Raw genomic sequence first — 12,078 nt, forward strand, 5'->3', positions numbered from 1 at the left:
CAAGTTTAAGTCTGGTTCAACCAGACCTATCAATGTATGTACCAACATTGCAATTTTTGTTTCAAATAAGTTTACTGTAAAACAAAAGTTAGAACAACCCTGAGGTGCTAATAGACTGTGATGCTGACCAATCGGTGTGAAATCAAAGATAATCATGTGTCAGGATATACAATAGCTTGTCTGATAATCACCTATAATTGGGGAGAGATCTAATTCCACAAACAATGTACAGGTCATAGTAGTAAATTGAAATCAAAACAGTGGCAATGAGGCACCCTTTATGCAGGCCATTGTATATTTCTTCAGCAAGCCATCATTACTCCCTAGGATGATAAGAACACCATGTATTCTTATAAAATGCTACCCTCAACTTCAATAATGGAGCTAGAATTCATATTAAGGCCAGTTTAACTCATAGTGTATTAAGGTCAACTTCATCAAAGGCAAGAGCACGATCAACAAAGGCCTTGTAAACCATCTGTGTTAGACCGGACATCCTTGGCATGGTATTCCCCCACACTCTTTGTCTTCACTCCTCCCGTTTACTGAATTCATTTTGTTGGATTTCTGACTGTGCACTTTACCACTGGTAACCATTGCCAAAATGCTTGTGCTCTCGCCCTAAAACATGGTAAAATTGGACATCTAATTGGCACATTTAATTTACTTTTAAGTCCCCAGTAAAGTGGTACCCCATGTACACAGGGCCTGTAAATTAAATTCTGTAAGAAAGTAGGATCTGCTTTCATGGTCCCCCCCACTTTTTGCTGCTGTCATTATGTTTTTCTGACTATTCTGACTGGCATCCTGCTAATCAGCAACCCAGTCTGTGATTATTCCCTAAATTGGACATGGGGAGTACTTAGGTACACTCCAGATTGGCTAACTGGTGTACCCTGATAAGCCCCTAGTATATGGTACTAAGGTGCCCCGGGCATAGGGACACCAGGGCTCTCCCATTGGCTGAAGCATGACTACAGGCCTGCCATTGCAACCTGTGTAAGCTGATGCTAGCACTACTTACAACAGATAGGTCTCCTTATATCGGAGGTCACTGCACTTCAATCCTATAAGTCACCCCTAAGGCAAGCCTTTCAATCCTGAAGGCAGGGTGCTCCATTCTACGTGTGTGGGTACCCCTACATGAGCAGGACTCCACTACAACCTTCGGAGTCCATTCTAATTGCATCCGAAATTAACATACATAGAGGGGCCATGCGACATTATGCGATGACCTTCTCTAAACTGACTGTAACAACCCCTATCATGTTTGGTATCAAACATGTTGGATTCATACCCTCACACCATAAGCGGTGTGGGAGGTATGATTTCATGTACTGTAAACCTCCTCCTGGAGGCCAACAGTGCTCCTGGTGCCAGTCTTCTAGACCCGGACAGCAAACTATTGCTGCTACTGACCAGAAACATGATTCTGCCCTCACGCTGCTGAGCCAAGCTCGAGCAGAGGAAGGCAGGACAATAGGTATCCCATCACAGGGAGGTGTAACCACCTCCCAGACAGGACTTTGTGTATTGGGACAGGGTGGGGGCGCTTGCCAGCACCACTCAGACTGCATGAAGGGCACATTTGGTGTCCTCCTTGCATACTCCAGTTCAAACCAGTACAGCACCGACAAAGGACATGGGACTAACCTCTCTACTATCCAGCCCCTCCTCTGGTAGGGACCCCTGAATAGTTCCAACCCTTTCCTTAGGGTACTTAAGGGCCTACCTGTGCGTGGGTCGCTGGATTAGTCGTGGGACAAGATTCAGATCAGATACGACTTCAACTCCGACCATCTGGGCACTCTGGACCTCACAGGACTGAGTGTTGGGAACTGAGACTGCAACTGGGAAGACTTCTGCTGCTCCAGGTATCGTCAGCTCAGGCTGTTCTGGTCTGTGATGGTGGTATTGATCTTGCCACCTTTCTGGTAAGTCCCACTAACTTGGGCAAGTACAGACAACAGCCTTTAATCAATGGAAATGAAGAAATATGGGCCAGTGTCACCATTTCAAACCAGTTCAGGGAGCTTTTGGCTCTGGCGCAAAACTAGACAAAGGATATGGGAGCATCCTCTGCACCTTCCAGACCCTCCTCTGGTAGGGACCACTGAATCGTTCCATCCCTTTCCTTAGGGTTCGTAAGGGCTTACCTGTGGGTGGGTCAATAGGTTCATCGTGGGACAAGATTGAGATCACATATCACTTCAACTATCTGGGCACTCTAGACCTCGCTGGACTTTGCGTTGGGAACCGCGACTGCAACTGGGAAGACTCCTGATGCACCTGGTCTCGTCGTCCTGCACGTCTCCTGCAATGTCTGTGCCTGTGCTCCATACAGGTTCTTCACAGTGTCCTTAACCATCCAAGACACCCGAAGGAACTCCCTTGGTGTGAAGGAGTAACTCCCCTGCATCTGCAGGCACCGCAACACAGCTGGGCGGTCTGCGGATCCCAGGCTCCCACAGACTCCAAAAGGCTCGGTAACACAGATGGTGGTTATGCAACTCCCTTGAGGCCTGCACGGTCTTCATTCTGAGGTTGAGGCCAGAAACCCTCGTCGGAACCGCTGGAACAGAACTGTGCACCGTGTTGACTTGCCATTGCCAAGGCTTGTTGAATCTCCCCTACAGAGATCTTTGGGCTAAAAGAAGCTCCTATCTCAATTTGCACCATGGGCCTTCAACTTTTGGTGAGCTCCTCGTGTTACTTCTATCCTTGGGTCCTCTCGATGGTCTTCTTAGGCTCCAGTGGGCTACCCTGCTTGCTCGGGCCTGCTAAGACTTACCTGCTCGTGGGGAGTCATTTGACCTTGCTGGTTCAACACTGCCCCTTTTATTTCAACTACCTTGCCGGACACTTGCCCAGTGGCTCTTGACATCGACGTGGGACAGCTCGTGCACGGCTCCTGCTCCTCCTCTGTGTCGCCTGGTCGGTAAAGCTGCAACTTCAAATGCACCATCAACTCTCCTGCATCTCGGACATCGGTCTTCCCTGCCTCCTAAGTGGCATAGACTCTGTCCTCTCTGCTTGCAGGTACCGCTCACCTTGAATCCACCTTTGGATTCCACCGGACACTTTCACCTTCGCCAGTGGCATCTTTTGCGTAGTCCTCCATTGTGGTCTATGGCGGTTTCGGACATCACTTCACACCTATTCACCCGGCTTCCCTGGTGTCGGTATTTTGGTTCCTGGGCTATCACAGGTGAGGTGACTCTCCAACCGTCCATCTTCCACAGTGTGTCTTCAGGGTCCACTGGGAAGGGTCCTTCTTTAAAATTGTAACTGCAACGTACCTATTGACTAACATTGAGCACGCTGTACTGTTCCCACTCTGCACATGACCTCCGTGGGGTTCCTAGATACTCACCTTGGGTGGTTCCTTGGGTCACCAGCATTTCTACGTCTTCTGGGTCCAGTCTTGACTTGAGTCGTGGTTTGCATTCCACTATTTTAGTATATGGTTTAGTCTCCATCTGGGGACCACTGTGTATTGTGTGTTATTTACGTATTCTAGTGACAAGTGTTCATGATACATATATATTTTTATAACTACACTGTGTGGTTCTTTTTCACTTAACCTATATCATAAGATTAAGTACTGGTAAAACAAGCTGCTTTACACTCCTTCTGGACTAAGCCTGAAGCCTGCTCTCCACAGCTACCACTTATAGTGGTCTTAGACAACCTTAGAAAGCTCTCTAATTACCATAAGGGTTGTCTGGATTAATGCAGGGTGCTACACTTAAATAAGTGAGCGCCATATACTAAGCCAGCCTCTCACAAATCCTACTATCAGGCCTGCAGCACTCATTGTGCCATCCACTACAGTCGCCTTTTAAAACAAGTTTCAGGTCTGCCACTGCAGCCTGTAGTGCAATTTTGAACTTTCATTTCGACCTGGCATAATAAACATTTCGCCAGGCCTACATATTCCTTTTCAATACATACAAGTAATTTTCAAAGGCTCATAGTGCAGGGTGCATTGTATTAAAACTAATACATGTGGCTTTAAGTTTTACATGTTCTAGCATTGAAAATCTCCTAAAGTTGTTTTGCGTTACTGGAAGGCCTATCTTTCGCATTGACTAACAAGTACCTTATTTCATTTAATATGTTAACTTTTGATTTTGAGCAGATAGAAATATGGTGTTTACACTCAAATGAATTGCAATTTAAAATCCTATTTAATGATAAATTTGGATTTTAAGTCACAATTCCGAAATTGTCACTTTTAGAAAACTAACATTTTGTACCTTCTGCCAGTGTCCTGGGTCGTGTGACTTTAAATGGCTTTGCTTCTGGAGCTTGTGTATTCCTCCCAGACAGTGAGACAAAAGGGGACCAGGAATTGGCAGGATGGCTGAATGCAGAGCTGTTCCTTGCCCCGCTTACACTTCAAAGAGCTTGCTTCTAGCACACACAAAGGAACCTGACACTATTCTTATGTCACTCCAGACATTTTGAAGCCTTGGCAGCAGATGGGTTAGAACCTTTTAAAATCAGATGTGTGGGTAGGATAGAGAATCCCACCACTTCAAAGGCTGGCACAAGGTATAAATACTGGACCCTGGAAACACTTCTTTATTAACTTTCTTGACCTGTGGACTTTACACAAGAAGGACTGATGTGCCCCCCAGAAGACTACTGTGCTGCTACCAGAGGACTGCCCTGCATCCTGAGGAACTGTCTTGCATTCTGAGAAGGAAGACCTGACCTGCTCCCTTCATCCTGGACTGATCTCCTGTCTGAGCTACAGGTACACAACACGCTCCAGAGGCCTCCCTGCAACTGCCCAGCTGACCTGCTGTACTGTACTTGCCTGAGCCTGCAACTAGACTTGCCTCAGCCATGCTGCCTTGGCTGGAGTGGTTCCTGATCAACAATAGGTGCCTTCTAAGGTCCTGGACCTTTGGCTGGAATCAGTGGAGCTCTTGTGAAGAAAGGAGAAATCTTAAGATTAGGGCTCTTGGCAACTGCAAACCGGCCCATTTGCGCTGAGACTCTGCAGTCTGCGATGACCGCCAACTCAAAGCTTCGGTGAACTCAACTCTTAGCGCTTCAGAGGCCACCAACGTGAGATGTGCACTTCGCTCAACAAAAACGACAGCTCATAGTAACATAAAATAAAACAAGGTTCCAGGAATGATAGTCTGCGATGGCCGACTGGATCTTCGTGTTAAAGCAACAACCACCCTACTCCTTGCAGCCTTTTCATGCCGGATTTTAAGAAGCTAACTTTTTCTGGGGATCGCTGTATTCGGTCCATGCTCCAACGCAGATGGCCTGAATTTGTGGCTTTTCACTGTTTTAGCACCACGAGATGACCGAGTGGTGCCTTGTGCTTTTAGTAGCTATAGTGATCCAAATCTTTTAAATGGAATAGCTCCACTACTGATTGGATTTGTGTCATTCTGATATGATTTTCACTCTATTTTTCTAAATTGGTTAGAGATTTTTCTTGTGTTGTTTTCACTTCATTACTCATTGTGTGCTACATAAATACTTTAGACTTAGCCTCACAGTTAAACCGGACTGCTTTGTGCTAAGCTATCAGAGGGTTAATCGGAGGATAATTTAGTGACTTTGGTGGCTCACCCAGACATGAATTGTGGCTGTCACCTGAGTGAGGATTCCACACTTCAACCTATAACCTGATTTCTTACAGTCTGTCTTTGACAATTATATATTTATATAAAATTAAAATCCCTGCAGAGATGTTATTCTACCGGGCTGAATTTTTCTTAAAGCTGAATTGCTCGAAAGGTATTATAGGATTTCTGTGCGCCCATGTCTGAAAATGTTCTAAAAATACATTTTGCAAAACAATGACCAGTGAAATCTAATAAGGCAATTTACCTATAGTTTTCAGAAAGTATTTTTGTAATCTTTCTTCTGGACAAGAAGCAATGTGCTATACTTACAAAATTCTAGTATCATAAAAGCTAGAAAGGCATCTTTTAAAAGAGGCACCAGTAACTTTAAGGGTGTTCGATAACGGATAGTCGATACGTTGGAAACTTTGCCCTTTCTGCAGATTTACCACGAATTTTGATTTTCATTTGCTGAACCCTATTGTTACTGGCTATGGAGCTCTGTAATTTACCCCTGCTTACCAGTTGTAAAGTGCTCTCAACAGGATGAAATTCATATACACCTGAATAGCATATTTAACTTATCTATAAGTCTCTAGTATATGGTACCATGGTGTACCATGAGCCTGTAAGTTTAATATCACAAGTGAGCTTCATCACCCATTGCACCATTAACTAGTGACAATGTAAACAGGACTGCTACCACTAAGTCTGTCAGTGCAGGTTTTATCTGCAAAATCAACATGTCAAAATTATGTCATGACAGGCCTTGTCCTTCCTTTGAAATATTTATAACTTACTCCTAAGTATTCCCTGTTGTCCATAAGACAGGGTGCATAGTATTTAAAAGTAGAACATGTACAAGTTTAATGCTACACATGTCCTTACAGTGGCTAGCATTGCATAGCTATTTTCGATGTAGCAGGGTTAGCTATCCCAAAGGAAATCCCTGGGGTGCAATACTAAATGCTAATGCTGGATCTCTGGAATGGTCTGGCTGCGCGTCCACTCCCCTCCAGCACCTTGAGACCTTTTCAGACGAGTAGTTGCACTCAAACCCTTGATTGATTGAGTGACCTGCGAGACCCATTGGTCTGATGTTGTGGATCTCCAGTGGAGGAGATGGTGTTCAATTCTCCCTCCGACTGAATTAACATGGCCTTGCAGAACCAAACTAGGTAGGCTTGGAGGCTGCAGCTGCCAGGGGCAGGCAGACTCCTTCTGGCTACCAGTCTCACAAGGTCGTAATGAACTGCGTCCACATTCTCGCACAACCTGGGGAGCCTGCGCAGGACAGTGACTGGAATATGGCCGACAAGCCCTGCCATTGCCAAGGAAGAGGTGAAAGCTAGACTGGCCACGAGCTGTAACTGAGAGGCCCATGGATCTGGCCTAGCATAAGATTTCTTGAAGCACTACTCCAAAGCAGTCTATGCCTTTTCACTAAAAAAAGAGGAGGCCCGTCAAATGGCATGTCCATGAGGTTAGCCTGGATATCACCAGAGAAGCCAGTTCTCAACCAGGCGTAGCACCGTAAGGCCACCATCAACAAAATCACTCCACCCAGCGAGTTAATTCGTATCCAAGCCACAGCCGATGGTGAACTTTGCTGCATCACTTCCATCTCTCAGGACCTGCGGCAGCACTTGCGCAACCATTTTCCAAAGGGTGTTCGAGAAACGGCCCAATAATCATGCGGTGTTCATCACCTGCAAATGCTGGTAGAAAAAAACATCTTCCCAAGTGCATCTAGTCTCTTGAATTCCTTATTCAGAATAGCGGAAGAGAATACGCTAAGGGACATTGAAGCCTAAACAATCAAGCTTGCAGAGGTGGGGTGTTGGCTGGGGAAATTTAGATCACCCGGTACAGGGCGATGGCGGTGTGAGATAGACCTGCTCACAGGAATCCCTGTGCTAGGCTTGGACCACGTGCCTATAAGGACATCTGTCAGTGCTTCATTTAAGGGGAAAAAACAGTTCGGACAAGGAAGCCCCAGACTGAATCACCTTGTTTAAGAGATTTGTCTTGACCTGCACCAAGGGCAGCTCCAAGTAAAAGACCTCTGCTGCACTCCTCACAACCATAGTTAACAAAAGAATGCCAATACGGTGTGCTTTTTTTACTTTGATTTTATGCAAGACATACGACTTGAACAATATGAATCGTTTGATTTTTTTCTTCTGAATAAATCTCATTTATTTATAATAGATTTTTCTTCATTATTTTGGTTGTAATTTCACCAATTTTTTGTTTTTCGGACACCATCTGTACAAAACATATACACCATTACACAAAATATTCATAAAACATTATCCACAAAGCATTTATATTCATATTCACTATCCAAACATTCACTCACATACATACATACACAAGCATCACACCTTATTTACACTGGAATTACACTATTCACAGTATGCCATAGACTATTTTTCAAAGCGTTTTCAACAATTACACAATTGGTTGAATAGTCTTTTGGCTCAAATCATAGAGTCACCACCATGGCATAAGAAGCCCCTTCCTCCACAGCCACACGAGGTGGAGCAAGTATAATAGTATCTGGAGAGGCGTACAGTAGGAAGGTCTAGCGGAGGTTTCCAAAGGGTCCTTGGACCCTTCCCAATCCTCACCCATGGCTAGAGCTTCCTCAAAATGTACAGTCAACAACACAGAACCTCTGGGCATCGTGGATTAGAGTTGATGGGTACCAGAATGGGGCTGGTGCTAGAGGCACTGACTTCAGGACAGAGGTCGTGTTGGCACAACTGAAATCAAACCGGATCCAGAATCTGATCCACGAGGCCCCACCTGCGCCGTCAGTGTAGAGCCTGGTGGGGCCTCCTCTGACCCTGTGGGGCCAGATTGTGACCCAGAGGGTCAGTAAACTCAAATACATGGCGCACAAGTTACTACTTGTGTAACGATATATCTGTAAGAGACATTAGTTAGTGATAGATTCCTTACCGAACCACCCATCCTCCCCGTTCTGCGAACCAATATCTAGGGTTAGGGTTATCCCCTTTCAGGGCCCTAGTTTCAATGGCACCAGTGTTGGTTTTTAACATGGCTCAGCGCTTCTGGCGCAGAAAATCTGTGTCTAAGAACTGATGTTCCTAAGTGTACTGGGGATGCTCAGACGTGAGTCCCAGGCACTCCACACCACTGGAATCAAGCTAGCCGGGCTGATGAGAGGTGTTACCTCGAAACCGGGCCGGTCCTCGGATGCTTGTTTCCGTTCTGGGAAGGACATGGCTTTTGTAGTTCGGACTGGACCCATGGGGCACAGGGTCAGCGCTGATTTGCATATCGCCATTGTCTAACCCAGGGTGGTGTGGCGTGGAATAACGATGGATTTGGGCCCAGATCTTTGGACTGGGGTGAATGTGTGACATTGATCCACATTCTGTCCATCATTGTTGTGTTTGCAATTACCGCTCTAAGAACTGACGTCAGCACGCGGAGGCGGCGTCTAAGTACTCCGACGACATCATCACGGCACCCTTGACGCCACCGACGGACGCGTAGCCGCAGACGATGCCTACCGACGCGCAAGGGTACTGCTATGCAAAAAAATTCCGGATCCCGTCTGACGCCTGGGGATATTCTAAGGTAAGGAATCTATCACTAACTAATGTCTCTTACAGATATATCGTTACACAAGTAGTAACTTGTGCATCTGAAAGAGACACATTAGTGATAGATTCCTTACCTTAGAATAGATACCCCAGCAATACCAACCCCGGTGGTGGGTCTGCGAACCAATAATCACACCAGAAAGTCCTGGAGGACAGAACGGCCAAAGAAGCCATCCCTCCGGACTTGGTTGTCCAGGCAGTAGTGTCTTGCAAACATGTGCAGCGAGGCCCACGTAGCTGCCTGACAGATGTCTTGTAAGGGCACTCGCCGGCCCAGGGCAGTTGTAGCGGCCATGGCTCGGGTGGAATGAGCCCGCAATCCAACAGAGGGCTCCTTTTTAGACAAGGAGTAACATGCCTGGATACACAAGATGATCCACTGGGAGATGGTACTCTTGTGCACCACTTTCCCCTACTTAGCACCCACGTAACCAACAAAGAGTTGATCATCCACCCGGAACTGGCGTGTGCGATCCAAATAGAATGAGAGCGCACGTTTTGGGTCCAGACGGTGGAGCCGCTCTTCCTCTTTAGAGGGATGCGGTGGCGGGAAGAAGGTTGGCAAGGTGATAGACTGTCCGATGTGGAAAGCTGTGACAACCTTGGGCAGGAAAGATGGCTTAGTACGCAACACAACCTTGTCCGGATGGACAGAAAGCTCACTCACTCTCCTGGCAGAGGTGATGGCAACCAGGAAAGCAGTCTTCAAAGTAAGAAGGCGGAGAGGACAGTTGTTAAGTGGCTCAGAGGGAGCACACATCAGAAACGTAAGAACAAGGTTCAAGTCCCACTGAGGCATCACAAACGGAACAGGAGGAAACGTGTGTGCGATGCCCTTAAGAAAACGATTTACAATAGGGGACTTGAACAAAGAAGGTTGATCAGGCAGCCTTAGAAAGGCTGAAAGGGCAGAAAGGTAGCCCTTGATAGTGCCCAGAGCAGAGCCCTGCTGTGCAAGAGAAAGAAGAAACATAAAAACCTCAGAGAGAGGGGGGGGGGGGGGAGAACAAGAGGATCCACAGCCTTTGCTGTGCACCATGCCACAAATCTCTTCCACCTGCAGGCATATACCGACTTTGTGGAGGGACGCCTGGCTGCCAGAATGACGTTACAGACTTCAGGAGGCAAGTCAAATGGCCTCAACTGTCGCCACTCAATCTCCAAGCATGGAGGTGGAGACTGGACAGGTTCGGGAGGAGGACCGTCCCCTGCTGCTGCGACAGAAGGTCCTCCTGAAGAGGCAGACGAACCAGGGGATCGACTGACATACTGAGTAGCTCTGGATAACAGTACCTTCGTGCCCAGTCCGGAGCCACAAGGATGACTTGTGCCTGGTCGCGCTTCATCTTCTTCAGCACTCTGGGCAGAAGTGGTATAGGCGGAAAGGCGTACAATAGACCGCAACTCCACTCGCGACGAAAAGCATCTCCGAGCGAGTGCAGCCTTGGAAATTCCAATGCGCAGAACTGATGACATTGCATGTTCTCTTCGGTGGCGAATAGATCTAACCAAGGCTCTCCCCATTGCTGAAAGAGGCCTTGTGCCACGTCAGAGTTCAGACGCCATTCATGTTCCATCATGCACAGACGGCTGAGCTCGTCCGCCCTGGCGTTCAGAGAACCTGCCAGGTGTTGAGCCACCAGGGTCACGCCCTGGCGTTCCAGCCACTGCCAGAGGCGCAGAGCCTCCTGGCAAAGGGTCCACAACCCCACCCCGCCCTGTTTGTTGCAGTACCACATGGCGGTGGTGTTGTCCGTGAACACCGGCACTACACTCCCCCGGACAGAGGGGAGTAATACTTTCAGTGCTAGACGAATCTCCCGCAACTCCAAAAGGTTGATGTGGAGCCGGGCCTCCGCCGGAGACCAGAGGCCTCTGATCTCCGCCTCTCCCATGTGGCCTCCCCAGCCCTGGAGGGACGCATCCGTCACAACTACGTGCTCCGGTTGGGGAAGGGAGAGAGAGATCTGCTGCTGACCCAATCGCGGTCCGTGAGCCACCACTGCAGTTGTCTCGCAGTGCCCTCTGAGATCAGGACGTGGTCGGACAGGTTGCCCTGATGCTGGGCCCACTGAAACCTCAGGTCCCACTGCAGAGCCCGCATCCGCCACCTTGCGTGATGCACCAGTAGGATACAGGAGGCCATCAGCCCCAGAAGCCACAGCGTCAACCTGACCGAGACCCGGGATAAAGGCTGAAAGAGTGAAATCAGAGCCTGAATATCCCGGACCCGCTGTTCGGGAGGATAAACCCAAAACTGCGCTGAGTCCAGAACCGCTCCGAGGAAGAGGAGCTTCTGAGAGGGGCACAGGTGTGACTTCGGCACATTGAGGGAAAACCCCAGCTGGTGCAGGAGGTCTGCCGTTGTCTGGAGGTGGCTGACGACTGTTTGGGGTGAGCCCGCCTTCAACAACCAGTCGTCGAGGTAGGGGGGAAGACTGAAACCCCTAACCTGCGCAGATGAGCTGCGACCACCGCCATCACCTTTGTGAACACCCGTGCGGCGCTGGTAAGGCCGAAGGGGAGCACGGTAAACTGAAAGTGCTCGTGGCCAACCGTGAACCGCAGGTAGCGCCGGTGGACCGGTAGCACGGGGATGTGGAAATAAGCGTCCTGCAATTCCAACGCTACCATCCAGTCTCCTGGGTCCAGGGCAGCCAAGACCTGAGCCAGTGTCAGCATTTTGAACTTCTCCTTCCGGAGGTAGCCGTTGACGCCCCTGAGGTCCAAGATAGGGCGTAGGCCCCCATTGCCCTTCTTGGGTACCAGAAAGTAGTGGGAGTAGCAACCACACCCTACTTCTGGCCCAGGAACGCGCTTGATGGCCCCCTTGGCCAAGAGGG

The sequence above is a fragment of the Lissotriton helveticus genome, chromosome 12 (genome assembly GCF_964261635.1).
Source record: "Lissotriton helveticus chromosome 12, aLisHel1.1, whole genome shotgun sequence".
Lineage (NCBI taxonomy): Eukaryota > Metazoa > Chordata > Amphibia > Caudata > Salamandridae > Lissotriton > Lissotriton helveticus.